We start from the raw sequence: 20,011 nt of genomic DNA, 5'->3' as shown, positions 1-20,011 counted from the left end.
TTGAATTCTAGTTCCCGAATCTCACTTTGATTAGTTACACTCCACTACATTAGTTTGAGGAAAAAATTGCTTACAGTCAATTTCAGGCTCTTACAGCATCTGGAGAGGTATAAAATAAGTTTAGACTAAGTAGGGATCAATTTCTGTCTATCCAGAGATCAAAAATACTCCTGTCCTCTATATGCCTGGCATAGTTTTGTGTACTTAGTGTGTTAAACCTGCCGCCTTGTTGGTTATAATTAGGGGAAATTTAACATACTGAGCTGGTAAAAAGTTAGAAGTCTAGCCTAATGCCATTTATCTTTAGGACTTTGGAAAAACAGGGCTACAACTGGGTGGGTAATTATGGTGTGTGGCTGTCCTGAGTGCAGAAGACTTCTTTTGGGTTTGCTATCCCTGAACTCTCTTGGGTAAGATGCGTGTATCTGTGTGCTCTAACTTCAACAGGCTACTTAGGACTGCTCCATGATGTTTTTTGTGTGATGCCATTGCTCAGCCCTGCATAAGGGGTGTGTTTTGGACAGATGAAAGATCTGTTCACTGAACAACACAACCTCTGGCCTAGCCACACAAGCCAGTCATTCCTGAAACTGGGATGGCAAGCTTGGTTAGCTTTGCAGAGTAGCTCTGGGCTTGAAAAAGGCCAAACTGCATAGACCTAAAAGTCCTTCAGATTTTGATCAGTCCTGAAGTCTTAAATGGATTTGAAATGCTTTGACTTCAGCTCTGAAGTGAATTTCATAACAATAATTTATTTTTAAAGAAAAGCCTTTTGTGTGTTTAAGTGGAGTAATAACACTTGAAGTTAGTTCTTAAATTCTTTCTCAAAAACCTGTGTAAAACCATGTCACTGAACCTTTATGATAAAAGTAGCCCCTGGGGAAATATATATATATAAAAAAATAATTAAATCAGTGTTTTGAACAGAGTATCCCAATGAGTCCACATGGGAGTTTTGGCATTCAGTCAGCCCTTTGATACAGCTGGTAACCAGTGAAGACTTTATTCTGCCTCTAAATAGCTCTTGAAAGACTGCCTTTTAGAATGCCACCAAATTATTTCCCTTCATTGTGGCCCTGTTTTATTCCCAGCTCTGGATCAGATCCAAATGATAAAAAGGCAAACTTTCCTGAAGCTGTCCTAATAGGCCAGGCCTGACTCCTGTCCTCTTGCGTGTCCAATTTGCATTTTGAGCTGTTCTTGGAAATCAAGTGAGTTCTTCTCTTGCTTGCTGTAGTTAGGGTCTTGGGTTCCTATCCAGTCTCCTCTAATCATTAGTATTACAATGTGAGCCTTGAAATCACTGCTTTATTTTTCTTAAATTGCCAATTACAATGCAGGATATGGCCTCTTCTATTTTGGTATTTCATAATATCAGTGAAAAATCTCTTCAGCCACAGCTGACAGAGGAACTGATTTTCATTTATCACAAAAAAATGAAGATTTTTGTGAAGGTTTTTATTTTTATAGCTTTATGTTCACACAGCATAATACATCGATTGCTAGCTGCTGGACTCCTTGGTAATGATGAATGGCTTGCTCTAAGTTTTGGGAGGGGTTGAACTTCAGCTTTGTGCCAAGTGGTGTTTTGTTCTGGTTATGCTGCCGGGAAAATGGAAGATATTTTGTTGAGAAGCATGTCTGATATGTTGGTAATTGCAGCCTGCCTTTATTTCAGAGCAGGCTGAAACTTTGGATAGTCTAATGTCTTCTGGGGAGTGCCCATTAAGTATGTTTAATGGCAGTGAAAGAAGATTGGCAGTGTTGGAGATGGTCTGATTCTACTGCTGCTGCAATGATACAACCCGATTATCCTGAACTGGTTCAGAATTTCTCTAGGGATGCACCTGTGATATGCTTAAGGTTCTGTCCATCAGGTAGTTGCTAGTCTTGTAAGTAGAACTGAAGGACCCAGATAGACATGGATGCAACAGATCTGGTCCTCTGCAATGCCAGGTGCCTCTGTGGTGGGGGTTAAAATGGAAGGACCTAGTTTTAACTGTGGCTGCACAAGCCCTAAAGCTTTTGAGGCTCACATGCATATACATCCGATGCTAAATCTCTGTATGCTCTAAGGAAATGCTTCGTTGCTCTTCACTGCTGCAAGCTGATTGAAATGAGGAAGGACCTAGACTGGTTTGATATTTAGGGTCCCAGGAGGTGATCTGTCTTGATTAAAATAAGCTTATAGTTGTGACTTGAGTTTTGTTTTGCTACAGGAAAATTTTGTTAATTTATATAGCTGGAAGCTTAACTGATGTACTGACTTATGCTCTCTGGTCTTGAAAATGATTCTCTTGGAATCCAAGCATACTAATGATTGACACTAATTGTTTTCAGTCATGTAGTGAATTTTATGGGTGACGCTTCTGTGGATAGATGGTAGGTGCAGATATTAGAGTGTAATCATACAGCAGTCATATTGCAGCAGCAGTGTCTTTTTCATAAAAGGTCAAAATAATTTGTGGTGACTCTTTTATTTTAAATGGTGTGTTTATCAGGATAAAACTGGCCCAAAAAGGATTTAATAAAGATGACTTAATCCTCTGGAGATTACTGAGGTGGAAGGATGCTTGTTTCTTGCATACTGTGCCAGGCTGATTCCACTGGGGGTGATCTGGATTGATTTCTCCATGTCTTTTAAAAAATATGTACTGTGTTCCTCAGCTGGATTCTGCTTCCAACTTGGTAAGCTGCTTGGCCTTGCCAGCCATCATGTCTGTTGCATTGAGCATTGTCCTCTGTTTCTGTGGAAGCATTTACTTGCATCACTGAAGAGATTGATTCTCTTCATTTCTAATGATGTAGAGTTCCTTTTTGCTGCTTTTTATGGGAAAAGGCTCATGTGAGGGGGGGGGGGGGGGGGGGGGATTTTACTTGACCATATTAAGTCACAGGGTTTTTCATGTTGTCCTCTGTTCCACAGGCTGTTTTTCACCCTGAAGTTAATAGTCTCATCTCTACCTGAAACAGGTTTTCAATAACTGATCAATAACCAGAGGGACAGTGCTGCCCTCTTCTAGCAGCACCAGGCATGTGTGTTTGCAAGCATGTGGAAAAAAGACTTGATAGCTTGCTTCTTATCAGTCTAATTAGTGAAGTCAGTTAAGCTACCATGATTTACCCAACCTCTGTGTGTAGGCAGACAGATTTAGAGTCAGTTGAATGGAAGAAGAAACATAGTTTTGAGCTAAGTGAGGCCAGGGAATACAGGTAAAGTCAGTAGCAAGCTGACCAATAGCTTTATGCTGGTGTAGACTATAAAGAACAAAAACAGCAGTAATGAAAGCCACCATTATAAATCTGCTTCTTATTGCTTACAGCTTCAGGCTGACTTAAAATCAACTTTTATTAGCTCCATATTAGGGGATTGTTTCCTCTGGATTTGATTACTAGGATGGATATATTTGAAATCTGCATTTCCATATAGATAGAACTGCTCTCTTACAACCCTGCTGCATTCCTGAGGAGGCAGAGGAGTTCACCAAGGCTGATTGTTTTTAAAAGGACTAGCTGCAACATGGGCCAGGGAGAGTGTGGAGGTGAGGCATTTGGAGAGGGTATGGTGTCTGGAATGAGTTTACCTGGCATTGGTCTGTAATTGCACAATGTTTTACTTGTATTAGACTAATAACTGTAGTTCCTTTATACTAGATCCTACCTTTTGACAAATGGATGCATAAAAGAAAGAATGCTGGTATCCTGCTTCAAAGGGAAGGAAACTGAGGCAGAGATGTAGCTTTACAGCATTGCAAAGGGCTTAAGGATCCCTAATATGCTTTGAGCAAGCCAAGAATATATATCCTTGCCTGAGACAAGCAGGTGCTGCCAAAAGAGAGATGGATCTCCCTTTTAAAGTACTGTGTGAAAGATGCTGCCTCCCAAAGCTGTTGAACACTGTGAAGTCTGAAAAAAAACCATTAAGGGCAGTTCTAACCTGTGGTAGACAGCAATGTAACTTGTGGCCTATTAACATATGGAACTGTAGTTTTGGAGCCTGTTGACCCTGATCATCTCTTCTTACAGCATGTAGCAGCTTGGTAGTGTTAGGCTTATGGTTGGACTCAATGAGTTTAAGGGTCTTCTCAACCGAAATGATTCTGTGGTGCATAGCAGCTTTGGGGATAAGAGGTCTTGCTGTTGCTCTGCTTCTAGGGATGAGGTTTCATTCCTTCTCTCTTGTAGTGGCTTGGCCAAAAACCTGTCAGGCTGCTCATTCTTCTTCCTTTTTTTCCTTGGGCCAGTCTTCTGAAACTAGTGATACGATGTGACTTACAGAGAAGCCACTTCAGTTTGGGGCTGGTGGGAATAAGCAGCAGGAATAGAAGGGAGAGGAGTAGTACTGTTTTCTGGTTGTGGAAGTGATAAAGTTCTGGATTAGCCCACCCTACCCAATGAAGGTACTCCTCTAGTATCACTTGAAGTTATAGTTTCCATGATAACTGGGATTTCCCAAGTTTTGTTTCTATCTCTATTATAGTGGGAGACCTGTAGGTGAATTGCTTTACCACAGGCTCTTTTGTCTGTAAAACAAGGATGACAGCTCTTTTGTGAAATTTTGACATCTGTGATAAATACTATGTCCTGCAGCCTGTGCCAAATTCCCTTTCTTCATATGTAACCCTTGCTACAAACACCTCCTACCTTGAGATTTTTAGTGACAAGTGGAAAATTGCTCTATTAGCAGAACAAGGAGAAGTTAATCCCTTCCAGCACGAGTTTCCTTATGGCTGTGAAAACTTTGAATTGAATATGCAATAACAGGTAGAAAAAAATTAAGTACAATCATGTAAAAGGAGAATTACTCCAAATTGATTTTCTCCCCTTCCTTCTTGTACTAATTTTGTACCTATTTGATGTTGCTGGAATGAGCTCACTTTGATGGAAGTTGCTATTAGTGAGATACCCCTGGAGTCTATGGGTGGAGTTCAGCTGGGAGTTTTTCAGGATACATATTGGTGAGTACTGATGCTCCCATCTCTTATCTTGAGAAGCAAAACTTACCCTTCAGATTTAGTACAGTGGTAGTCTACCTTTGAAGTCTTACCTAAGTCCCCTGAAGTAATTTTGAGGGTTTCTGTTTCATAGCCTTTTGTGTAGGAGTTAGTAACACAGTGAACTTATTGCTGTTCTGTTCCCTTTCAAGTCTGAATGTCTATGTGTGTAGAAAAGCAGAAGTTCCAGTCCCTGGGTTGCCACAGTGGCAGAGTACAAGACTACCAGGCTTGGGTGTGTTAATTTGTTGCTTTGTATTACAAGTGAGTTTGTCCCTTTCTGGTAGGTAACTGGGCAGAGCAGTTGTGATTTGAAACACTGCTTCAGATAGCTTTCTGAACATGTCAATTTCAGCAGATGACTGTGAAGGGTTTGCTGACAATTCTTTTTTGGCTCTTGCTGGCACATGCCAGGTCCTCAGATTTCTTTGCAATGTGTTATTCTCACACGTTCAGTTCATTCCACTGTTGCACTGGACTTTAAAAGTTGTGTGATAAACCTGTAACACCACGGAGCAGGAGGAAAGGAGCTGGAGCTGAAACATGCTTTGCACAAAGATGCTGCCTTTGAAATAGGGAGCTTTGTGTTGCTGGTCCTTTGCTGCCTCATAGCATCAAATATTCATTCCATGTCTGCATTTTGATTGTGATAGTGTGATACAAGAAGACATGATGTTGCTTCAAGCCAGCTAAACCACAGAGCTGTCAGAAAGGAGACCACAGCTACATGGAGCTCTTCCTTCTGAAGAAGGAGTTAGCAGGCAGGTCTGATGTAAAGAATGAAAGTGTTGGAAAAAGCAGGGGACAGCCCAAGAGGAGATGAAGTTTTTCTGAAAGATGTGGTATTTGGATTGAAGACGTAAAATCCCTGTCCTCTTGTACATAGAAGGAAAAGGCAATTTAATCTGTAGTACAACAGACTGCATAATGAACAGTTACTGGTCCATAACCTGTTAACCCTGAACTGTTCCTGGCTACTCAGACTGCATAATAAAAGGTCCTAGCTATATTACCTTGAATTATTGCTGGTGTAACAGACTGCAGGTAATAAACAGGCACAGGTATATTGCATTCACCTCTTTCTAGAAAAGGCAGAAAATGTTATTTTCCCCTCCTGCTATTCTTGGCTCATGCTGGGGTACTGCAAAATTGACTCAATTGAATGCCATTGTCAGTTTAGCTCAGGTCAGTGAAGACCAAGGGTTTCCATATGACTATTGTTTTGTGATTGATGTGAATAATATTTGGTAGCCATCAAGATCTCCTTTGTGAAGGGTGTCTTCGTTCTGGTATACCACTGGTTTTAACAAATGTATTGGTCTACCAACAAACCAGCTGCATTATGTGTTTCCTTTCAGCTCTGGCTGGGACAGGCAGTCTGGGATTTGGCTGGAGGTATGTTTTCAGAAGAGGTGGTAGAGGCAGAGGGATTTATTGCCAGAGTCTGTGCTGTCACAGTTCCGAGAACAAGCCATGGCCGTCAGTCTCTGGGCTGTCAATCTGGTGCCTTCCTGAGAACTGTATTCAAAAGCTCTTAAGCTTTATTTCCCCAATGCAGCTTTTACTGGAGCAGCAGAGGGGCCTCAGCACCTTACTTGTGCTCAGCTCACCACCTCTATGTGTCACAGTTCCTTGGCCTTTATGCTTACTGGAGAAACCCTGAGCAGAACTGTTAAGCAGTGCTGTGGATAGAGGAAGGTCTGTCCAGTGGTCAGGGTCACTGTCAATAGTTATCCAAGCTAATTCCCCAGATAATTACTTGACTTGTTCATTCAACTTGAAGTATGAAAATGTAGAAAGGCACTTGCCTTGGCAGTTTTACAGGCCACATAAACTTGGTAGGACATCCTCATCAGAATCACGTATTTGGCCTTTATCACAAAAATTACTCTGGACAACTGAGGAATATTTATCATGGCACGTTCAACTCCTGGCTTGGTCAGAAAACAGTGAACTCTCCCTGCTAGTGCCCTGGAAGAGAGAAATTGTCACTTCTGGCAGATGAATACCCAAAGAGCAGCTCATACTGGTTCTGCCTGTGGAAGGAGAGAGGGGGAAGCTGTGTTTAACCAAAGCTGTTAACCCACTGTAACAATCTTCCCGGGCAGAGTCTTTGAGAGACTGTGTATGCTGTGCATCTCTGTCAATGGAAAGCAGTTTGCTTTGTTCAAGACATTGGACTAGGCAATAGGGTTGAAGTCTAGAATATGACATCTCCTTATCAATGCAAAAAAGCTAAGAACCTTAATTTTTCCATCCTGCATACGCAAGACAGGGATGATGTTCCTAAATCTGACTTCAGAGTTAATGTTTATCTTGTTTGACCATAGCTTTCATTCTGAACTCCTCTGTTGTTACTGTTTTTGTACAATGGTGTGACAGGGCCCTTGGAAAGGCTTTGCATCAGTCTTAGGAAATAAATACAAGCTGTGCTGGGCAAGGCAAAGAAGTCACAAGATGAGATCTGTGGTCTTCTAAAACAGAACAGAAGCATTAGGGTTAGTTTTACTGAAACAGAATTTGAATAACTCTGACAGCTTGCTGATCAATATGAAATCTACACAGGGATGAAAATGAACCAGAAGCACTTGATAGCGGTGGCCATCACCCATGCTGTTCTTACTCACAAGTGATAAAAGGAAAAGTGAACAGACAACAGATCAAACTGAGGAATGAGTGTCCCCCGCTGGAGATACAATCATTGTCTGACTGACTTCTCTGTCCTGAAGGAACTTGAAGTTGAGCCTCACTGGAAGGCATAATTGTGTGGATCCACAACAAGGCTAGTCTTAGTGTTGGGAGGGTCTAATCTACTCCTCTTTGGGTTCTAGTAAAGCTCATCTTTCATCTACATTATGTAAAACCTATTGTCAGAGAGTGTGCTTGGAGACTGCTGCCAACAGTCAAGAGTCTGAGTCTCAACTGAGATGCTAAAACTGACTCTATGCTACTATATTGCAAGTGTGGAAGCAGGTCAGTGTCAGTAGCTGGTGACTGTTTGGAGAAGGCTTAATGCTCTCTCTCTGCTTCACAGTTCCTAGCTCAAAGCTCACTGAAATACACAGAAAAGTTAAGTTGATTTGAGGGAACTCTTGGCCAGGCTTGGGTTTTGTACCAGTCTGACTGCTGAAAACAGACCTGAGTTAGTGCTGAGACAACAGCAAGGAGGCAAAACAGTGTATTTCACTGGTGGTAAGGGTCCCCTGTGTTCAGCAGTTAACAAAGCTACTTTAAACCATCTGACAATCATTTAATTAAGACAAAACTTTCTCTTCTGTCACTCAGGAAGCTCATTTGATTCCATCCATTGCATGCTTGAAACAACTACTAGAGCAATGGGTCTGTGTGTGTTTATTTTTCCCCTCTGCAGCTCCTCCTGCTCGCAGACGCAGGAGAAATAGGTCTCCTCAGGAGTTTACATACTCAGTAAACTGTGCTGCAGTGGAGTGGTCTCCTCTCTGGCTCTCCTCTGACACAAGTGTCCTTTCCTGAGTCTTTTTTGCTACACCATCTGTTCTCACAAACTGTTTTTCTCCTCACTATTACATGACCTTTCACTGGAGGGTGGCCTTATGGACACTGTAGTGTCTGGTACAGTGACAGAAAAATCTACAGTCGGCTCTTGCCTCAGTATAATCCAAGGACCTGTGTGGTTAGGACCTGATTTTCATTTAACTATGGACTTAAATGAAACTGTTGCAACTCCCATTCTGCTTTGTCATTTGGAGCCAGAACTTCAGGAGTGTAATTGGAATATTTCCTCTGACTCCTGTGGGGCTCTGGCAGCCAAAGCTGACTGAGGGCTTATTTCTTTGTGCCTGGTAGAACGGGTTTAGTTCCACCAAGAGAGGGTTTCGTCCAGAAATTGGACAGGCATTTTAGAGAATGAAATAGATGTTGTTTGTTTATTACAGCTACATCCCCAAAGGCATTGACTTGGAGGCAAGGCAGGCATTACAAATACAGTATGTGGTGCTCAGCTGATGGCTCTGAGCACTTGTCCCTCCTCCTTTAACCTTCTTAAACTGTTTGATCTAAATTATGAGTATAAAGCCCAGGAGAAAAGCTCACTGTGCACTTCCATGAGTGTCCATGCCCAGCAACTGGTGATGGCATATAAATTCATCAACTTCCTTCATCTCCCTGTTTTGAATTATACAAAACAAGGATGTGCAATCCAGAGGCTGCCTCTTATTTTCTGGAAGTAGTGTATCTTTCAGGAGAGGGTAACTGGCTGTTTCCACTTTATTTTGTGGCAGTAGATACAAGGTGCATATTTAATTTTGAGGATACTAGCATAGCTTTTGAAACCAAGAACCAAAAATACTCTGTGCTGGGGGAAAAAAGGTTATGGAAATAAGGTAAGATTCACTACTGTATGCAAGCATACACTGATTGCTAAGTAGGGTGAGATGGGAGAGTTCTTGGAAAGAACTTGACCAGTGGAAAGAAGGGGATTTTTGGAGAAACCTTCTGACTGTTCTCATAGCTGCAGGATTATTGCTTGCTCTTAAGAGCATCTCTTTTGGCCTTAATGGAAAAGGGATGTTTGGATGCAGCACCCTGAGGTAGTGTCAATGCAAAGGCCGTAGGGGCTAAGTAACCAGCTGCTGGGGTCAGGGTCCTGCTTAGCTCATCAGGACCGTTTCCTTCAGAAGCAAGTACACAGTTACACGCCTGCACTAGAACTCACTTGAAGTGCAGGTTTTGGTTCTGACACAAACCGTCAACTTTGGCTTTTAGTAAAGCTGCTTGAGCAGTGGGACGTGCGGAGTTGTGTTCTGGGATTGTACTAGTGTTACCTCCAAATGCTCCAGCTGGTTCAATAGAATTGCTGCTGATTTACACCAGGGTACTAAGGACAGCTTAGCTCACCCTTTCTACATTGCCTAGGAATGTTTTCCTTATCCTATTTTCACTGTAAGAAACACTAATTGAAATTCATGCTCATATGTCTTATGAACTATGAGTCAGAGGAATAAAAGCACTTAATCACTTAATGAAATTATTGCCTCTCCAAGCATGAAAAAAAGGTGGTGGTGGGGGGAAGCTTTATGGCAGTCACTTTAAAAACAAGTCTTCCTGCTTTGTTGTGTGTGTAACTTGGTGTGTTTGCTTCTGGATCACAAAGAGAATGGTTGCTAATGCTGTTGCAGTAGCTGAGCTGTTCTGTGGTTGTGTGCCATGTCAGGCTTACCTTTGCTTAGTAGTTGAGTTGAGTGGGAGATACACTGTTTAAGGTGGTCTTCAGAAGAGGTTCTTGCATTTCTTGAAGGATGGCTTAAGGAAGAAGTCTTGTATTAAGTTACACACTGAATATTGGATCCAGCAGGTGGCTTAAGAGCAGCAAGTGCTTAGCTCCTACAAAAAAACCTATAGGAGTAGTAGCTGTTTTCCCTGAGTGATGTGAGTTACCTCGTTTGGCCTCCTGAGATGCATCTACTTGCTTTACCAGTTTACCTTTGTCAGGTGAGCAGTAAGACAAACCTGATGGATTTAAAACTACTCGGTGGCACCTTTTATGACTGTGCAGGTGATAAACCCAGAGCTCCTGTCAAATTCCAGTTTGACCACAGCCTTCTGTGTCCCTGAAGCCGCCTCTGCTGTGAAAGGCTTCACTTCCAGTCCAGGCTTTTTCTGCTGTGCTTAGCATGTTCTTTAGAAGTGTATGTGTTCTGTTTAGATGGATGCATGTGAACACTGGGAGAATTGATTCTTGTCAATTATGGAGACTGCAAGGAGTCTGTAGATGCCTGGAAATGAAAAGCACTGAAAAAATGCGAAACATTAATTATTTATCTCTTGGTGTCATTATTGTATAGGGTTTAAATTACTGTTTCAAAATCATTTCTCATTACACCCTACTGTCATATCTGCAGATACAAAGAGCTTATATACAGCAGATATCAGAGAATGCAAGCCACTCCGGATTTATTAGGGAAGACTCTCTCCTCCCCTCCCTTCCGTTCTTCCCACTAGCCAACTGGATTAGTTCGGACTAAATTAAATAGGCTCAAAAAGCCAAAAGAAAGAGGCAAATCAATACAGAATAAGAAATTAAAAATCACTTCATTGAATTTATTTTAATCTGCAAAGTTGTAAAGTGCTTAAACTGCAGATCCCACACTCTGGAGAAATCCGAGGGGATTCTCAATATGAATTTTGAATGCAGCACTCGGGTTGTGGTTCTAGTGCATATGAAATTGAGTTTGTTTTGTTCCCAGTGGTCAACTAACTGGATTTGTACTTGGGGGTGGGAATGAAGAGAAGGGGACGTACCTCATGTGTTCTTGCATAGCTCCAATGTTTGGGTGAGAAGGAAGCCCTTTAGGTAGTGTGAATATTTCACCCTGGAAATAAACAGCTTCCTCTCTTGCTGGACCCATTTCCCCCCCTTAGATGGTGCATTCTTTTCGCCTGAGTAATACATCATTGAAGCAACTCATTCTGGTGATGAATTACTTGTACATGTTATCAGATGGGCCTGTTCTGATACTCCTGCATCATCCAGAGTATTACACTAATATATCAACAGACTGAACTGTTGCTCCGATTATGCGCCTCAGTCTCATATATCACTGTGTGCTCATATAGACACACAGAGCCTGCTGGAACAATGCTGGGCAAAACCAGTGATGCCCCTCAGTGAGGTTCTCTAGCAGGTGGGCAAGGTGAGGTTTTGACAGAATTTAGGGGCAGGTTTGCAAATGAGACCCTAGCCAGCACCTCAAGTTTTTAAGGCTATGGAGTTCTTCAGCGTTTGGGTTGTAGAACTTGACTGTCTTTCAGAACCAATGATTGTGGGTATTTGAACCTCTTGTGGCAGTCTTGGGAGATGTGCACATATACCAGCAGCTGTTTTTATACTCCTGGGAGGGTCTAGTCTAGTCTTCCCTCTTTTTCTTTTGAAAGCATTGGCACATTAATGCTTTGGTGTCGCTCCAGTGCTAAGAGGGACAAGCCTAGTTTAAGGAGGCAGCTAGGCTTGAGTGGAGCATGGGGTGTGTATTTCTCAATCTCTGAGTATATGTGTGCACTTCGGGGGGGCGGGGTGAAGAGTTGTCTTGTTTCACTTACTAGAACCTGAAGTCTTTGGTACTAAACTTCTCTGTAATTATCTTCAGATCAAGATTTCATGCCAACCAATATTTGGACAGTTTGAACTTGTTTTTAAACGGTTACAATTCCTCAGGCCCGTGCTTTGCTTCTAATCCTGCTTAATGCTTTAGTTAGTTTGCTCAGGTTTAGTTCAGATAATGTTCAATTCCTCTTCCCAAGCCAATCTAAAACAGCCACGCCTCATGAGCTTGCAAAATCAACCTTCATATTTGCAAGAACACAGTTCGTTCTCTTTAGGTTGCTGGGACCAAAGCCAGAACCTGCTGAAGGTGGTTCAAGAGGACACTGGGTCAAGTGTCTGGTACAGCAGGAAAAATGTGCAAAGTCTGCTTTGTAAATACTACCCTGTTGTGGGGTTCTGCCCCATGTTGTCCTTCCCCTGCCCTGGGGCGCTCAAAACCACACTTGCTGGAGGAAAAATAGCTGTGACCTCAACCTGACATTTCTCTCTCAACAAGATGCAGCCAGGAAGCATAAGTTATTTGCATCCCAGCAAAGATGTTTATGGATTTGTGGATAACTTTAGAGGCAGTTACTTTGTATTCAGGGCAATCTTGCAGCTGTTGAGAATGAATTGCAAAATTAAAAAAAGCAAGTAACTTGTAAGGGAAAAATAAGTCTGGATTTGAGGAGGAAACTAGAAAGTAAATAACAAGGATTATGCCACAGAACCTCAGGATAGCAGCCTAATGTAATGCTGAACTGAGACAGAAACAAATTGTAGGCATAAGTGTGATTAGGGCTTAGATTTGACCACTTAATATATATGCAAGAACATTCAAATCAAAGCAGAAAAGATTGTTTAGATGTTACATCTTTTCAGTGTCTAGGAGGACTGATAATAGGAAACTATCTGTGGAGATGTCTGTCCTTATCAGATGATCTAAGCAGAAAAGGACTTTGAAAACTCTGCAAAGAAACCATTCTTGCAAGACTATTTGGCATGTAGTCATGTGGTAATTTGGCTGAGATTTCTTTCACCGTGCAGAGCTACAGGAATGGTGGAATCAAAGCCAATAACCTGGGTAAATTTAAGTTCGCACTTCAGGTAGGCTTCTAGTCTCCTGTGGTTTGCCGAAGACACAGCTTAAAGCAATGCTGCACCATACGTTTTTACATGGATTTAACTGCTAGGTTAAGTAAAACTCACCTGGAAGTGAGGAAGTGTCCTCTCCTTGTCAGAATTAGCTATTCCTGTGTGCTTCATCTCTTACCTGCCAGCTTAAATGAGCCCAGACTGGTTTTAGCTAATAAGCTGGACTATCTGGCAGACGTGGTACATGTCACACATGATTTCTTTGCGGTTTAAAAATAACATGCCTACTCCAAAGTGTTAACCAGATGAACACGAGCATCTGACATGTATACAAGTTATTTAAGTCCTGCATTCAGTCTGTCTGGATTCAGCTGGCATGACAATTTGCTTTGTACCTCATAGTGAATGCTCTTTCCCCTCCCACAATTTCTGCCATCTGAAAGAGGACTGACACGTATCAGTTACACTCATTAGCTTTACAAAATGTGACTGTGATTCATAATCATCTGCTGCTTTGAGACAAACAAAACCCAAAAATGTGTTTCTTCATCTCCACTGGCAGTAGTTGTCTGGGGACTCAGGCTGGAGCCTGGAAAATAAAAACCTCCTGAAGATTTTAAGGCTGAAGAAATGGATTTTTCCCCTCCCCCCCAGATTATATGAACCCTGTTAAAGTATCAAACTGTGCTAGAACCACCAGGTTATTTAACCTCACTAGAAATTTCCTGCGTTTTAGATGATGATTAGATACAGATCTGGACAAATTTGGACACTGGAAAAACTTGTTCTTCTCCCTTACAACATTTGCATTGGTGTTATCTGTTCTTTTGTCCTTCACAAGGTTTATTTTCCCATGATGGAGAGCAGTAGATGAGGGAACATGTTTTTATTTCCTCACAAAGGTGGGAAACAAAACTGTTACAGTACTGGTTGACACCAATATATAACCAAAATGTTACTATAACTGGTTGACACGAAGGACGAGAAGAGTCTGGCCTGTCCTCTCTGGAGGCCCTTGTGCATATAGCAGGATTTGCTACCACAGCACATCAGACAAAGGTGAATGTGTTCTCACAGTGCTCTCCACCTGTGCTGCTGGTACCCAGCCTCACAGGAGAACTGAAAGGAAAATAGTTGCTGCTGTTAATCTGCAGTGGCCCTCAGGGAGGGAGGGTTTGAGCACTAAATTAACTTTGCTGTCCCTGGAAACCCTCAATGAGGAGAAGAGTGGAAGCCATGACTTTAGTCATCAAGTCCAGTCTTTACTTGCTGAGCCTTGGACACAAACTCCAAGCTGCAGAAACAAAAATGCCCCTTCTAAGGTTTGCCCTTCAGCCTTCCGTTTCACTTCGGCATTAAACCTGAAGATTTCTTATTTAGACATTCCTTGGAAGCTTCAGCTGAAGGGACTGTTGTGGTTTTGCTGCAAGCTGTGTAACTGAGGAGCTTGGGGCTTGTCTTGGATTTCATGTGTCCTGTCCTAGGGACCCTGCTTTGACAGAGGGGTTGGGCCCAATGATCTCTTGGGGTCCCTTCCAACCCCTACAATTCTGTGATTTGCTTATGTGAGCTGTAAGCTGTTGGGAAGGGTCTATCTCTCTCCAGTACTCTGTGTGCTGGTGCTTTACCAGCAGATATTACTGTGTCGGTGTGTTACCAGCAGATATTACTTCCTTTTCATCATAAGGGTGATGTTAGCAAGAAGGTGATTTCTGAAGGGAGTTGCCAGATGAGCTGTGTTTACTTCATCCAACCTCACTGAGGAGTTTAACTCCTCATCAGGAGTAGACCTGATGTTAGCTTGTTAACTACTGCCTGTGAGCCAGCCAGCTGGGGGAGTGCAGAGCTGCTTTTGCAGGCTTTTCAGACTACCTTGAGGTCACCCTTTTATCTTCTCCAATAGTATATTCCTCCACTGTTTTTTTTCAAAAGATGGAAGGTTTTTTTTTCCCCTTTAGTATTTTAAAAACAGTAAATTAGGACATGCTTTGGGGGCCTCAAAGCCTTGGTGGGGCTTGTTCCAATAACAGAATTTGCCACATACAGCAAATAGCTGCTCAAAGACTTTTTTTTTCTTGCTAGCTACAGCACCTGAAAGCTAAACTTCCCTCATTAACAATTAATGACACTTAGGCTTCATGCTCCTAATAATGTCATCACTGATTACACTTTTAAATGGCAAGCCCTAGTTGTCAGGGATAGCATCCGGAGTCTACACCAAGCAAATAGGTCAGCACTGGAGGGGAATTGTTGCATGAAATATTAGTTAAACAGGATTTTGACAGAGGGTCTTCGTGCTCTTTCATTGGGAAGTACATGATTCATTAGTGAGTTGTGAAGAATTACAAATGGCATTTTCAATGCAGATTAAAAAGAATAGGGGATTGGGAAAGGCGTGCTGCTGCTGGGATTTGCTCTCCTTGCTGTGTGATGCAGAATGGTCACCAGAAGGAGCTGGGGAGACAACAAACAGATTCTGAGCCTTTGATTCATGGATTATCTCAGTTTCAATGGAAAGCCCACCTATGTATGGAAGGGCAGAGGTGCTCCCCATAGGGCAGGTGGGAAGGGGAGACAGCATGTCAAAGGGAAAAAAGTGTGTTGTGTAGAGGAGCTGAGATCAAGCTCTCCTTTGCTGACAGCATCACTTAAATAAACCCCCTGGCCTACCAACATTGCTTGTCTGTCCTGTAGCTGCAAGGTTGTGGATGGATGCTAATGCCTGGGGAGTGGCTGAAATCAAATAAGGAGAGGGGGAAAAAGTGACAATGAACTTGTCACTTCAGTGACAAATTTTTAAGCTGACTTTGCAAGCTCAGGATGAAGGTGATTTTCAAAGACCAATTTACCCTTACATTTAAAGACAAGGTTGTTTTTCTCATATTGCTGGAAAACTTGGGGCCAGTTCTTTTTGTTTGAATAGAAGTAGAGTGATAGCTTGGCGTGTGGTATCTCTGCCTTCCTTGATGTGTTCTTTTTGAAGTGCTGGGGGGAAGTGAATAGGGTAGGCATGTGGTCTCCCATTCCCAAACACTCCTGTTTCTGGAGAACTCCAGTGTTTTCCCAGGCTCCATGGTGTATGTTATAATAGAAGCAGCCTTAGGCCAGCACTTGGCCTTTGGGAAACTGCATTGCTCAGATCTCTTCAGCATCCTTTTATGCTTTGAAAGTGTCAGCTGAGAAAAGGAGGGTGAGGCTTCTGATAGAAAATAAGACAATCTCATTAGGTTTGTTGTATAGGGGCCCCCAAGCTCAGTTAGGAGATGCAGGTGTACTTCCACTCACAAGTTGTTACCTTCCTGTTTCTATGCTTAGGCTGAGCTCTGTGGAGCTGTGGCCATTTTTCTTTATTTTTAAATAAAGTGCTGTCAGCACCATCTGAAATGTGACAAACAGTAACAGTAGTAATTAGCCCTGTCATAGGTATCAAAGCTGGGAAAACTCCATTTAAAGTCCCAGTAGTGGCTGAAGATGTTAAGTGAGGCAGTTTTCAGGCTAATAGATATGGTATAGCTAATTAGAGAACTGAAAGCTGCCTTCTCTTGAAAGCAAAGCACTTAGGAATGTCAGGTGCCCTGTTAGGTATGGCTCACAACAGGAAGGAACTGAGGGGTGTAGTGCCAGGGACTGTACTTGCTAGGCACACAGCAAATCCCAATGAAATGTCTTGGCAATTTTTTACTCGAAGAATTCAGCAAGCACCACCAGAGTCTTCATCACTGAATTAAAAGAATATGTGCTTTGGAGCTTTCTTGGCTATGTGCTGATGTACTACAGCCCTCTGCCTTTTGAAGGACTTCTTCTCAGACCTTTCCCTGGTGCACCCCACTGTCAGACTATTCCAATAGCACATTGACCTTTGATCAATATGTCTTCTAAGAAGTCTGGTCTCCATAGTAAGCTTTTTGGTTCTGTTTTCTCTTAGGACAGTGAATGTCATAAGCTTGGTAATGTGAGGGGTTTGGCTTCAAAATAGAAGCTTTTCAGGCAAAAAGTGCAAGTAATTAAATTCCTAGCCTAGTTATTTTTCCAGAAGAACTTGACGTGTTCCTTAACAATGGGCTTCGAGCCATAAGGAGAATGAATGTTAGGCTAATCCCAATTACTGTGTACAAACACAAGTCTTAAAACACCATGTCTCTACTTAACATGCCCCTCTCTCCCTCCCTCTCTGCAGTAGTAAAACACACAGCCAGAATTGCAGTAATAGCTCGTTGATCTGAGTATCTTGGAGTTTAACACTAAAAGCAGCAAAAGCGGTCAGACATGTCCTTTCAAAAAAGGAAAGTAGGGCTGTCAAATTAATAGCAGTGGTACTACAAGTGTCTTGCCTGGCCAAAGATTTTAAAATCCATCATCCTGAAACAGCCATGATATTGCTGGAAGAAATACAGATTTTTGTAAATAAATTTGAAGGGGTAGAAGGTTTTTATTGTTTCTTCCATGGGGTTGTCTGGTTTCAAGCTGGTTTCTGAGAGGGAAACCTTGACTTTTTGCTTTAGTTTAACTGAAATACCCAGCTGTTGTGAACTTGTCCTCCAACAAAATTTTCTGCTGCAAGTTGTGAGTTTGGACTATAAGTAGAACTCTAAATATCATAGATCCCAGGTAGTAACTCTGACAGTACTATATTGGGAATGGTTTTCCAGGGCAGTACTGGCTGCTGCTAGTGATTGGGTAAGTTCTAGCCTAGAATCTCATTTTGGTTCAAAATGCCCTATTTGTTTATCTATCAAAGCTATTTTCCCAAAATTGTATTGATTTTAAAACTCTCAGTTATGGAGCTGGAGCCTGTGCAGTACCTGGTGGGAATCCTTGAACTGGAGTTGACAAAAATGCTGTGATGTGGATTCCTCAATGTGCTGTCTGGTAGAGTGTCAAGTGGTAGAAGGAGCTTGGAAGGAGCTTTCTGTAGTAGTGGTAAGTGAATACAGGTCCAGAAATGGGTCATGAAGCTTGAGAGGACAAAGACAGCCTGAGAGGCTGTCAGGGAGGTGCATTTTTATGGAACTTGCATGTTCCAACAGCTGGGTGACAAAAATGCCTGGGGACTGTTTTCCCCAGTCTCGCTGCATAGTCTGCTAAACGTCAGCTACCTAAATATCACTAGTTATTTTACTGAGTTTATCCCTAGAGGGGCTATAATGAGAGAGAATGGGGAGTATATTTTGGAAGCAATTAGCCTTAAAAGTCTATACTTTCTTTTTTTGAGCACAGTCTTCAGGGAGCTAAGTACAATGTTGTCTAATGGGCTGGGTGTCTTCTATTGCCTGTACTCTATCTTCAGGGATGGCAGCTAAACATGAATCCCTGGCATCTCAAATTAGATTTTAAAAGCCTGAGATTCAAGGACTAAGAAAGGGGAGAGAGGAAAGGGTTTTCTCAGCTTGTGGTTAAATGCACTACACTACTGCATAATGAGAGTAAGAAAGTTTTAAGGGAAAAGAGACACTCCTATAACATAAGGAACAATAATAATAATAATTATTAAAAATAACCATGTGATGGTCTGGTCTGTTGCACTTCATCTCTTGGGTTCTTTTGCTGTCCTCAGTTCATGGCTGAACTAAGTATGTATTTAACTTCAATGACTGGCTCTTGTGAAGAGGGATTTAGGTGCTTCCTTAAATGCTTTTCGGACCTGGATCCAGTGTGGCCGCTGGAGTGCTGCATTCCAGATTGGTCATGACATCTATGTTTGTGTAAAGAGCATGAGGGCTTCTTTATGGTCATGGTATCCTTGTAAAGCAATTACTGAGTTCTCCCCTCAGTGTCAGCTCTGAGGAGCAGCCAGCCTTAAGGGTTCCACCAGAGAGATTGGGAAGGTTGTGGAGGTAAGAGAAGACCTTGTGCTGACTTCAGTGGACACTTCAGTGTCTCTGTCTTCGTGTCTTTAGTGTTAAAATAACTTGCATTCCAACTTAGGCTAAGCTGCTGAGGCTTTCAGCTCAGTCTCCTGCTGCATGAGACCGTCGCTTCTCTACTGAAATGCTTCACATAATAGATTTTTACCCAGGTTACTTAATGCACAGATGTTCTCTTTGCTTAAAGAGAGCTTCATGTTGAATGCAAGGATAAGAACTTTATTTTCTTGACGTGCCAGCTTGCTAAAAGCAACAAGTGCAGCACAAATAAAATACAGAGAAATGGGCAGAGCTGACAAAATACAAATTTTAAGTTCCTCTGCCAGGCTACAAGTTGATTTTAAAGTGTTAGGAGCCATCAAAGACTATCTTTTCTAGTTTTGAAACTTCACAGAATGTATTAAATCTAGTGTATATAAATATAATCTAATATTTTAACTAGTGAAATGAAAACAAGGTATTTGATGTCTCTTGACACTGTTCTGTTTTCAATTTCTATGAAAAACCTAAATGTCATCTGCATTTTGAATGAAAAAAGTTTAAATTTGTCACCCGTGTCTGTGTTTGAATGAAATGTGCAATGAGAGTATCGAGGCTGAAATTACAATGAGATTAGCAGGGTCTCTCAAGTGAGTCTGCTATGTGCTTATAGCTCCTTAGAAATCCCCCAAGCCTGCTGCAAGGTACAGAATATTGCTGCTGTACCACTGGCAGCACAAAGGGCCCAAAAAGTGACCCAAACTTGGTGGGCAAATCCCATGAGTGACTGCGGATTGCACGGGTAGGGAAGCAGCATCCTATTCTCCAAGACCATAACGATCCCTGTTGCATTCTCCCCTTTGCTGTTGGGAACCCTACCAGCCTCTGTCACCTCTTTTGTCAGCTTGAAGAGCTTACAGACCAGATACCTGGCCGGGGCTGTTGCTATGGATATGTGCAGCACTTATCTACAGAACCAATTTACTGCTGCTCCCGTTTCACTTCAAGGCCCACGCTCT

This window comes from Gallinula chloropus (genome assembly GCF_964237585.1).
Source record: "Gallinula chloropus genome assembly, chromosome: 21".
Lineage (NCBI taxonomy): Eukaryota > Metazoa > Chordata > Aves > Gruiformes > Rallidae > Gallinula > Gallinula chloropus.
Note: the sequence above shows the minus strand (reverse complement) of the source record.